The sequence below is a fragment of the Culex quinquefasciatus genome, chromosome 3, assembly GCF_015732765.1.
Source record: "Culex quinquefasciatus strain JHB chromosome 3, VPISU_Cqui_1.0_pri_paternal, whole genome shotgun sequence".
Lineage (NCBI taxonomy): Eukaryota > Metazoa > Arthropoda > Insecta > Diptera > Culicidae > Culex > Culex quinquefasciatus.
In genome coordinates, this window is record NC_051863.1 from 36,828,866 (window position 1) to 36,841,493 (window position 12,628).

The following is a 12,628-nucleotide window of genomic DNA, read 5'->3' on the forward strand; positions in this document are numbered from 1 at the left end:
TAAAATGATATTTTATAATAATAAATCAATAACAAGACATTTTTTTAATAAACGTGCGTGGTTTTATCAGCAACTGTAAACAAATCTATTGTTTAGTTTCGGTCAACCATTTATGTAATTAATATGGAAGAAAATGCATCAAAATTACTTTTTTTTAATCATTTTTATTTTTACAGTAGTTTTTGAAAAGTTTTCTCTGATCTTTTTCGGAAATAAATGTGTTTAAATGTCTGTTAGGTGTTTTCGTTGTTTAACGTGAAGACTCCCATCATTGTCATGATTTATCGTTCAAAGATATAAATTTAGCGTCGCTTTCAATATTTTCACAAAATTCCTTCAACAAGTTGTTTAGAATAGTGTCCTATATATGCTGATTCCTTTTGGTAACGACTATCCCATTCCTTGTGAAGTTATGGAAATCGTCATTAATTAATGATTGCCAAGTAGGACGTCAATGACTGTGCCACAAAATTATATAAATTTTGAAGCACAATTGATTTAGATCAAAAATTCTTTTAGTGGCTTCAAGAAGGCAACAACCGGCACATGCTGATTCCTTTTGGTGCTGAAATTCGTTTAATTGAATTTAATACAGAATATTTTATAGTGATGATCAACGGCTTCCCCTTAAAGCCAAATTTGTTAACAAAACATGTTTGCATATGATGAAAAGTGAGCAAAATCCATCTTTTATTCATTATATCTAACATTAGACTTAGAAATTTGGTACAAAAATAACAGTTTGCCTATAGTGGACCCGGGTCCACAATCGGATTATGAACCCGGGTCCACTATAGGAAAAGGGGGTCCATAACAGACAAAAAAAACTTTTTTTCAAATGGCTATTTTTCTGCTCAAAAACAAATAACTGATGAAACAAATAGTCAAAATTGTTCAAAAGACTTCAATTTTCATTGTTTCGTACAAAATGTTATAAAAAAGTGCTTAAAATATTGAAAACTTGAGAAAAATGTTCTTCGGCTCTACTACACGGAGAAAAAAGAGTTCCCAAAATCATGAACAAGCGTTCATGAAAATGGGAACCTCGAACAAAATGTTCAAATCCCATGGTAAGATTTGAAAAACGTACCATGAAATTTGAACACTTTGTTCGAGGTTCCCATTTTCATGAACGCTTGTTCACGATTTTGGGAACTCTTTTTTCTCCGTGTAGGGGGTCCACTAATGGTTAAAATACCCTAGTGTTCTTCAGTCCAAACTCGATTATCCGAAGCCTTAATTACATAAACTTTGAAAATATTTGCAACGGCCTTAAATCAGGTTTGAATACAGTCCAGACTCAATTATCCCAAGGCCTTGGACTAATTTCACTCCAGATGATCGAAACCAGTGTTCCCACGAGCCTAAGCCATCGGCTAGGCTAGGTTCATTTTTTTGGTTCAGGTTCACACCACACGTCGGCAAGCACCGTCGGCTCAGGCTCACTGAGTGCCGTGAGCCATGGTTCATTTGGTTCAAACCAGGCGAGGCTAGCCAAAATGAACCATTGGCTTGAACCTGGCTTGAACCTGATCAAAGAATGTTAGGCTAAACGGCAATCTTTGTTACACCGTAGTATGCTCAAACCGTAACATTCGCTACACCGTAGTATGATTACACCGTAACATTGTTACACCGTAACATTGTTACACCGTAACATTGTTACACCGTAACATTGTTACACCGTAACATTGTTACACCGTTAAATTGTTACACCGTAACATTGTTACACCGTAACATTGTTACACCGTTAAATTGTTACACCGTTAAATTGTTACACCGTTAAATTGTTACACCTTTAAATTGTTACACCGTAACATTGTTACACCGTAACATTGTTACACCGTAACATTGTTACACCGTAACATTGTTACACCGTAACATTGTTACACCGTAACATTGTTACACCGTAACATTGTTACACCGTAACATTGTTACACCGTAACATTGTTACACCGTAACATTGTTTCACTGTAACATTGTTACACCGTAACATTGTTACACCGTTAAATTGTTACACCGTAACATTGTTACACCGTAACATTGTTACACCGTAACATCATTACACCGTAACATTATTACACCGTAACATTGTTATACCGTAACTACGATGCAACGAATGTTGCGGTGTAACCATGTTGCGGTGTAACCAAACTACGGTGTAACGAATGGTACGGTGTAACGAATGGTGCGGTGTAACAATGTTACGTAGTAACACTGCTACGGTATAACAATGTTACGGTGTAACCAAACTACGGTGTAACGAATGTTACGGTGTAACAACGTTACGGTGTAACAATGTTACGGTGTAACAATGTTAGGTTATAAAAATGTTACGGTGTAACAATGTTACGGTGTAGCAATGTTACGGTGTAACAATGTTACGGTGTAACAATGTTACAGTGTTACAGTGTAACAATGTTATGGTGTAACAATGTTACGGTGTAATAATGTTACTGTGTAAAAATGTTACGGTGTAACAATGTTACAGTGTAACGAATGTTGTGGTGTAACAATGTTACGGTGTAATCATATTACGGTGTAACGGATGTTCGGTATAATGAATGTTACATTGTAACATTGCTACACTCTAATATTTGTTACACAGTGCATTATTCCTATGGTTCTCATTAGCCTGGTTAGCCTGGCTTAAGCCATGGTTCATGGTTCACTGAACCAGGATTGAACCACAAATTGAGGCTTAAGCCGAACCAAGTTTATAGGTGAACCTAGCCTAACCGGTTCATTTGGGAACTCTCAAGTCTAAACATTTGAATTGAAAAAGTGTTTAAACATGCATTATACACTAGTTCAGTTATAAAAAAACAATCGAACAATGTTTCCATAAAAATCGATTAATTTACCTTTCAATTTACCGATTTTCACCTCGTTTTCAATATGATTTTATAAAACATTTATAAATAAATTGATTAAAAATCATCAAATTCAAATTGAGATATCTAAAAAAAGACACCGATAAACATGGAGATATTTACGGGAAATGTAGTTAAAAGTGTGTACTTTTAAATGCTTTGTTCAGTTTTGCGCCAAAATGCGCCATTTTGAAAACAAAGCAGCTTGAAATTATATAAAAATGATTATAACTCCTCAATAAAGGCTCAAAACATTTTGCTGTCTTGAGAAAAGATGTGTAACTTTATGTCATAAACGACTCTTAAGAACATAGTAGGCCGCTAAAATGCTAACATTTTGAGTTTACACCAAAAAAAGTGCTTTTTTGGACCATTTTTGCAAAAATGGCGTATATCTCGAGTAGATTGAGAGCTACAAATTTGGCGCCTTGGACATTTTTTTTTTGAAATCTTCTCCCCTACAACTTTGCCGAAGACACCAAAGCCCTACAACGTCATTCAACAAAGTTAGTTTTTGGTTGACTCCCTGGAAGGTCGTCACCCTGTATGTCAATAATTTCAAAAGATAGCCTTTATCAAGAATCAGCCCGCGTTGAATGATGAATGAATAAAAACTTGAGAAAGATTTTAGGTGCTTTTACATAACATGAAGATTTTTTCTCAGCATTTGTCGTACATTTAACAAGTTGTGCAACGAGTGCTGAAAAAAAATACAGTTTGCAACGAGTGTAATACAATATATTTTACAACATTTTTTAAGGGAAACGTTTGTTTCCCGTTTGAATGATTTCTGCAGTCATGTTAATCTTGTTTAACTCGAAATCAGTATCGAAAATATCATTCTTGAACGACGAAATAGCCTTCTTTTCTGTACCAAAAATAACAGAATCGAATAGCAACACTTTTCAAAATAAATGCTGAAAAGTTCTACTTTTCAGCACTGAAATGGGTGCTGAAAAGTTGAACTTTTCAGCACTTGTTTCGAAAAGTAGCACTTTTCAACATTTTTTTGATTTAAACGATTTATTGAAAAAATACATGAAAATTTGACATAAAATTTCACTCAGTGTGTGTTTTTTTGGAATTGCAAAAAATGTTGTATGGAACTCGTTGCAAAACTCGGTGAACCTCGTTGGATAAATGTACGACTCGTGCTGAAAAAATCCTCTTTTTGCAACTTGTTGCATAAACTACTATTTTAAATACATACTCAAAAGAATTTTCAGCACTAATATTTTTGACAACGAAAAGTAAGCCGTTTCATCATCCGAAAATGGTATACCCAAAACTGGGCAGTGCTTGTCCGAGAGAATAATGGCCTCGAGTCGAGAGAATAGTGGCACCATTCACGGACGCAGAGAACACAGCTCGAGATTGGCGAGAGAATTATTCTATCGTGGTTCATTTGCAAAAAAAGTTCATCCTTCAAAACAAAAAACCAAAAGTGTCGACTACGGGAATCGAACCACAGACCTTTGACATACTAACTCAATGACTTAACTGCCTAGGCCACCACAGCTTGGTGAACAAGGAGTGGTCAGATGTCAATGTATGACACTTGTTGGAAAATTATTGTTTCAATTAACAAATGAACTCTTTTGTTATGGTGGTGTGAGTTGGTAGCATTTTTCTCTCGATTTTGGCGCTTAGCCCTCAATAAATTTTGAGGGAACGATTCTCTCGACTCGGAATTTTGGGTGTAAGAATAGTTAGTAATCTTCAAAGGAATTGAAAAAAAGTGCTGTATAAATCATTCAATAGTACTAAATGCGTTTTTTCTTCATTCCATGCACACATCACCTTTTATAACCGCCGATCTTTGTCTGGCCTGGGCCGTCTGCCTGCAGGGCACACACGCCGAGTTCTCTGCACGGTCAAAAAGATGCATGCCGCGGACTTGACTTTGTGTGCAAATCATCAAACAACCACCACCACCACCGTCATCACCATCCCAGCACCGAAAGGTTGTTCTCGGAAGGAAGTCTCTCGAGAGGCGCGCGCGCGCGCCAAACTGCACGCCTCAAGGTCTCAGCTCAGCAAAGTCAGAGCACAGCAGAGCCTGAGGTGTTCTGCCTCAACGCTTTGCGCGGGTCTCAACCACAAACAGCAGCAGCAGGTCTCGGCGGTGACTCTGCGAGAGTTTCACTGCGAGCGCACAGTGGGTTTCTTTGAATTGTCTAAAGATTTTTAATGATTACATTTTTGAATCATTCATTTTTAATTGCAAGAAATTTGCATCTGAAATGTACATAAAATATTCACAGTTTTTCTAAATAATTTTAAGGCAGATCTCTCCAGCCCACTGTGCTAGTGGCGGTGGCACCGGCAAAGCAAAATGCGCAGTGAAACGAACGTTACGAAATCCTCAACTGCAGCAGCAGCAGCAGCTCCGTTTTATGTAGGTCAATACTCTTTCAACCGTGAGCGAGCTCGCGACTCAAGTCAGCCAGCAGCGGCGAAGCTCCAAAAGAGTGGCGTTCAAGCGTTTGGACCTGCAGTGTCAGTGTGAAACGGGCTGGCTTTGACGGGTGGGGTGCGAGAGAGGAGAGATATCGCGGAAACTTGAAGCATCGCGCGCAGCTCAGCGAATTTGTTCCGATTGGGGTACTGAGCCCAGATCCCAAATAATGAGCTTGATTGGACGTAACAGGAGCTGGCGCTTTGCAAAAATCACAATTTTCAATCTTATGGGTTATTTTTTCACTATATTATATTGACTAGAGGTTGACGAGAGAGAATTTCCAGGAAAAAAATCGGTTGAGACTCCCGGGAATTTTTTGACTTATAAATACTGGAGCATAATTATATAAAGTAATCCAAACATTATTTGAAAAAATCAAAATTGTTTGGAACATTGGATGTACAATGTTTAAGTTTAAATAACCAATGCTTCTCTAATCTTCCTATTCAGAAACTGTAAATTTAACTTTTTCAAAATTCCAATAACTATAATTGAGAGAAGCCAAAAACAATGCGGACCTCACAATTTACCTTAAAGCATACTTAGCAGTTGAATCCAGAAATCCACCTAAAAAGTTTGTTGTTATTACAGTCCAGACTTGGTCCGAAGGTCGTGGAAAAATTTCATTTCAGATAATCGAATCACAAAAAAATAGTTTCATTTTCATGAAATGACTTTAATGATTTTTGACTCTATCATTTCCAAACGTTATACAAGTATGTTAAAAAGTTGTCAAAGCTGCGTAAACTTTTAAGACTTTTTAACACAGGACCTGAAAGCATTTTTTTGCCCAATCCCCCGTCCTCAAGTCTAACCTCCCGTTCTTTACTTCAGCCTGCCTTATTGGTGGTGCCAGCTGGCTACACGAACCTCTTCGACGTTGCTCGGCGGCACACACCACACACAGCCAGCCCGTCGTCGCGTTGTCGTGAGTCTCTCCTCGTTCATTTTCTTGCTCGGTTCTGCGACGACCGACCGCCAGCAACGTGTATTTGTACCAATACTTGTTATACTCTCCAAGGCATAATATTTATCACGTCTATTTATTTATTTATTCCGATGAGCTGAGGCATGAGTTCGCTTTTGCTTCTTCTTCTTTTTCGTTGTGCTCACACTGTATAATATGGCTGTTTTAGAGTGGATTTGTAGCACTTGACGGGCAAAGGGATGAGGTTTAGGAAATCGGGTGGCGTTTTATGCTTGGTGCTAGATTTTGCCAAATTTGATAATGGGATATTGAACGCAACGCGTTAGAACAAAGTTCTGAGACATAACAATAATACTCTGCTGCTTTTTTACCATCAACATCAAGCCTTTTGCCTTCCTCACTGAGATAAGGCTATAATCCTGCTCTAAAAATGAACTTTCCACATAAAACTCGTAGACCCGCCTTCATGAATACCTATCGACTCAGAATTGAAAACTGAACAAATGTCTGCCTGTCTGTGTGTGTGTTATTTTCGATAAGTAGTTCAAAAGTATACGGATGTTGAACTTGAAACCGTACCACATATCACCATATCCAAAACAATAAAGATCTGGCAACCCTGTCTCAGGTTATGACCACTATAGTGATATTTATGTACTTTTTTGAAGTCGGATCTCACTTACAGTATGTATAAAAAGTATTTACACCCCTTGGGCACTATGCACATTTTGTAAGGAAACATGTAAACCAGGGCCCCGGCGATGGCCTGATATAAGCTACCGAACAACATTGGCAATATGGCGTCGTTTGTTTACCAACATGAGATTGTTTGTGGACGAACCAAAAAATATCATTATTTGTAAAATTTTCTATAACCGTTCTGTACTAATTTTGAAGTCATACATAATGAATAAAATTTCGTTAAATTTCTGGAACAGAAAAAAATATATGATTTTTTTGGATTTAAACCGCTTTCATCGTGATTCTAAGCAAGATTACGAAACAAATCATTGTGCCTTTAGTTTATCTTTAGTTTCCAACGCGGTTTGCTGTTTAAATTTTGAAATTTAGCATAAATTAAAATAAGTTGCAAAATTTCCAACTTCAGCCTTGTGCAACAATTTCCATATCACCCGTGCGGGAAACCGATAATGGGGTAATTCATGCGTTCCAAACTGTCAAAATTCCAAAACGTCACGCGAATCTTCGGTTCGCCGCTTTTGTTCCTGTATGACGTTTCGAGGCGAGGCCCTGATGTAAACAATTTAAAGTTTGACAGAAACCTAGTACTACGTTTTGTTCAGAAACTCATGCCGAACATTTTGCTATAAAAAGCTCATGAAAAGAGGATTTCTATATAAAATTATATAACATATACTATTACAGAAATCAAAAAAGGTGCAAAAAAAGTTTGTACACCTTTCGAAAAATTTATATAAATAATGTTATTTGTTGACAAATCACCATAAATCTAGTCTCCCAACTTCAAATAGGTATCCTTGACTGATTAAAAAATAATTTGGATTGAATATAAAGTTTACTAAATACTTAGTTTGAAAGCTTATACAACTCTGGAAATTTTATATAAAACTGATCTTAACTTAATTTTGCAAACTTTCAATTTATCTAAATATACAGCAATTCCTCACGAAAACAGCATGATTCGAAAAAAATGTTCTCCGATCGGGCTCAATTTTTTTCCGGGGGTTCCTTGGTCAAAATAATTAGACCCATATTTTTTTGTTTGGCCATTGGGGTGACCTACGCCGTGTTAGGGTGGTCCGAAAAATGGCAATTTTCGTAATTTTTCGCAAAAACCACTTTTTTCAAAAAATCATATCTCCGCGCCATTTCATCCGATTTTAGCTGTCTTAGACGCAAAAGAAAGGTAATTAGCTGGGTGTTGAATAGAGAAAATGTGTAACGTGATTTTCGAATGATCCCACTTTGTTTACATCTACAAAGCAGGAGGCTGTTCAAGCATAAGCATGACTTTTTTCTTATTGGTAATTGAGCTGTTTTATAATCAGTGGTATGTGTTTTATTTTGTCTAGTTTTTGACATTTTTGCTAGAAAATTGTCGCGTTTCGATCAGTTAGAAGAGATTTTTTACGGGTGACGAAGAACTGCGGCCAGAGTGTCATTTTGCGATGTTGCAGATAAACTCCTTGGCTGATTTTGGCTGATCATGCAGCTCTTCCTGGTCCAGTGAAAAAACACCGCTAAAGTTTATCCAACAAACAGAGAAGCTTTTCACTAAACCAGGTTCCACTTTGACAGTTCAAAATTGAGGCCGTTTTGCGAACCACTATTCAGCAGGTAATTAGTTTGGCTATTTGGGAAAATAGCAAGAAGTCTTAAAAATATAGCTTAACATTTGAAAAGGCCGTATGAAAACATAACATGCTGTTTTGACCAAAGGGCCTATGTCTGAAAATATTTTTATCGGATTCCTCGGAAAATTTCACATAACATATCAAAAAATGGTGAAGTTATGTTTGCGATACTCTGAGATACGATGTTTTGAAAATAAAAACTGGGTTTTTCGACGCGCCACGCGCAAAAATGGGAAAATTACGAAAACGGGAAAAATCGATTTTTTTCACTAAAACTGCGATAACTTCAAAATTTCAGCGATGACCTATACATGTTAGGGTACCAAAAGTGGCGTATTTCAATTACAAAAATTTTAAAGTTTTATAGAAAATCTACATGTATGGGTATCAAAAGATCGGAAATTTTATGCCCTTTCCGATGCCACAAAGATTGACTTGTGGGGGAATGGAATTCTGGAGAATGGGATTCTGGGGAATGAGTTTCTGAGGAATGGACCATTCTGGGGAATGGGATTCTGGGGAATGAACCATTCTGGAGAATGGCATTCTGGGGAATGGCATTCTGGGGAATGGAATTCTGGGGAATGGATTTCTGGGGAATGGGACGCGTGTAAATGCTTGACCTTGAATAAATAAAAAGGAGATCACGCAATGTAAACAATAGCAAACACGTTTTGTTTGGTTGAATTTAGTTGCTTATTTTAAGTTTACAGTAGCTGGGAAGGTACGTGTGTCAAACGCGTTCTGACCTGAAATTTCTTTGGCCAGTTGTCGCACTTACAGCAATTTTCAGGGTGTGTCAAGATAGCACGATCAGATCGAGCCTTCGTTTATATGAAGAGTGACAACAATGCACGGAGTTTTTCCGGTATTTGTTGAATATCTCTGGATTGAAATTGAATTTTGGGGAGCTGTTAAGGTCAAAAGGAGTTCCACAAAATTGCGTTCTTGACTCAATCTGGCACAAAATGCAAGTGCGACACAACAACGTTTTCACAGAAATCAAGCAATTTAGGCCGTTTAACATATTTTTCAAAGTTTGAATGATTTAAAATGATAGCAACATCAAAAACAATCTCAAAAGTAGAATGTAGAAAAAAGTAAGCCTACAATTTCGTGAAAATATATCAATTAAAACCTATACACTTCTAAAAAAGCATACGTTTCAATTCAATGCTACAATGTTTTCACCTTCCAAAACCACGTTCCTCACCCCCCCTTCCGCAAACTTTTGCTACTGCCTGTCCTGATATTAGAAGCTCGACAATTCACATCATCAGCCAGTAGTGCCTTGGCTGACTGAACACAGGCTTGGGCCCCCTCGTCGCGCAAATCGACCAAAAAGAAACAGAGAGAGCAGCACCATGAGCAAAAATGAAAATTATTTTATCATCGCCGCCGCCACCAGTCTCAAAAATCGAATCCCCTGTTTTTCGCTCGCTTTGTTCTTCGATTTCGGGCGTTTTCTGCCCTTGTCTGCTCGAAATAAGCCCATTCCAAACTCGGTTCGTCGTCGTCTTTGCTTTGCTTTACTTCCTTTCCGATCCTATTCCCATAAACCTGACCCCGCGAACTTCCTTTTCCGATCCTCGCTCTCTCCGTCCCGCTCTCACCCTCTTTCTCTTCTGCTAGCCAGGGCTGTGCGCGTCGCTTTTATGCTGGCGAATGCTTCCGCTGTGAGAGAGTGTGTGAGGGGTGACGAGGTGAGTGAGTTTTCAACAGTTAGGTCCTCTTCGCTTTGGCTTTGGCCTGCGGGGCGGCGCACCTTTCCACACCTCCCCCCTCTTTCACCCGTTTTCGGTACTTCGTTCCGACCGTGGTCGTCGGTCGTCGGTACAACACAGCCAGCACAACACATTCCGTTGCGTTTTATTCGGTTCGTACACACTCTGGCTTGATAGCTATGGCGAGTAAAGTGGACTGGAGGGAGGAAGGAATCTGGCGAATAAGTAATTTGTGTAGCTTTTAGTCTTTTTAATCAGTTTTGAAATCTGTTTGATTTCTGTAAAGAGATTATAATACATTTTGCATTATAAGAATGGTTGGAACAATAGTTAAACATATTGGTAACCAGGGCTGTGGAGTCGGAGTCGGAGTCGGAGCCGGAGTCGGTGGAGTCGGGTCTTTTTGGGAAGCCTGGAGTCGGAGTCGGAGTCGTCAAAACTCGAACAGCTGGAGTCGGAGTCGGAGCCGGAGTCAGCTAAATTTTATGAGCTGGAGTCAGAGTCGGAGTCGGAGCCGAAGATTTCTGATAACCCGGAGTCGGAGTCGGAGCCGGAGTTATCTTTAATTCAAGAAAAAATATGTTTTTTTTTATTGTTCAGTATTTCCTACATAACAGCTTAATTTACAAAACAACTTATATTTTTAATTGATTTATCAGATGCCATTATGTATTTGAAGCTTTTTATTGTGATTGAATAGCTCTAATTGGGTTAATACACTATAATCACTAAATGATAACCTCTTATCCAAGTATGTAGTATCATAATTCAAAAAAAAATTTAAAAAAAATTATTGTTTATGTAGTCAGACTACATTTATGTGCCCTTTCAACTCAAATTTGACCAAATTTCATCCAGTTATTTCTGAAAAAAGTACACACAAAGTCATCTTTTACCCCGATAGCGAATGTCTTAGAGGTTTTAAGTTAAATCATTTTTTAGGAAAAAATTACAAGATTATAAATAGTAATCACTGTTTTTGCAGATCGAAAAAGAGTCACTGACAGTTTAACTTTTGTAACAAATAATCAACGATAATAACAATCTCTTACTTGAAACTCAACATGCGCATTTTGTTTATAACTGAGTACAAGAAATCAAAGTGTTGCATTTAAAATAATTGAAACTAACAAAAAATGTCAAAAGAAGTTGCAACAAATTTGAAATAATCATTGATTGTTGATGTTGATGTTTGTTGTTGATTTTAGGTAAACTATTTTGATATCGTTACAAATTATCGTTGAACAAATCTCAAGAATTCATAACAAAAATGAACTAGTGAAAAAATGTATAGAACAAAATATAGGAATTAAATTTATTTTTCAAATATTATAAATAAAAAAACAGAATTAAAATATTATCAACTGGTACGAATTTTCTTAAACTGTATGTCTCACGCCAATATGACGGAAAGTGATAATCATTGCAAATCAATAAACATTGAAAAAATGAAAAATTTGTGACCTAGAAAATATTTTACTTGTGGATATTTGTTTTTATTATATTTTAAGTTTTTTTTCATATATTTTGATGGAGGCGAAAGATCATCCATAAAGCTTCGTTTTAGGTTAAGATTCACGAAGTATCGTGCACCTCCTTTTTAAAGTATATAAAATTTAAAATTAAAGTAAATTAAAAATTTCCAGGTTAAAATATTTTCCATGTCACAGATATTTGAAAAGGACATCTAAAGTGTCCTTTCCACGAAGAAATTGTTTAGATACATTGATTTGCAATAATAATCTCCTTCAGCCATGGCGTGATGTCTATGTACGTCTTAAAAAAAACAAAAAAAAAGTTTCGTTTAAAATTGTCATTTAAAAACAAGGTGCCTGTCACTGTGCATCTTACAAATGTCAGCCTGAAAGTGAGCAAATTGAATTTTAATGTTCAATAGATCATTAAGGCCAGGTTTTTTTTAGTTATTCATTCAAAAATAACAATTTAATATTTAAATTTATTAACTTTGAAAAAAATATTTTCAAATTTGAGGTTAAGCAAATAAATCCAAATTTTCTTACAAAACTGTTCTTCTCAAAATGCCTCTAAAACTGAAGATATTTTTTGATGTCTGTTTACATAACGTATAGAACTTGTAACCTAGAAACTTTTTTTCCGTTTATTTGTTTTACTTTACTTTTACTTATCTTATTTTTCTTGAGAAAAACATGACGCTTAGAGAGTATTTAAATAATCCTATTTATCAATGTTTTAAAAATAATTAACCAATAATAGTTAACTAACTTTTGAAACATTTAAGATATGTGGAGCCGGAGTCGGAGTCGGAGCCAACCATTTCTTGAAAG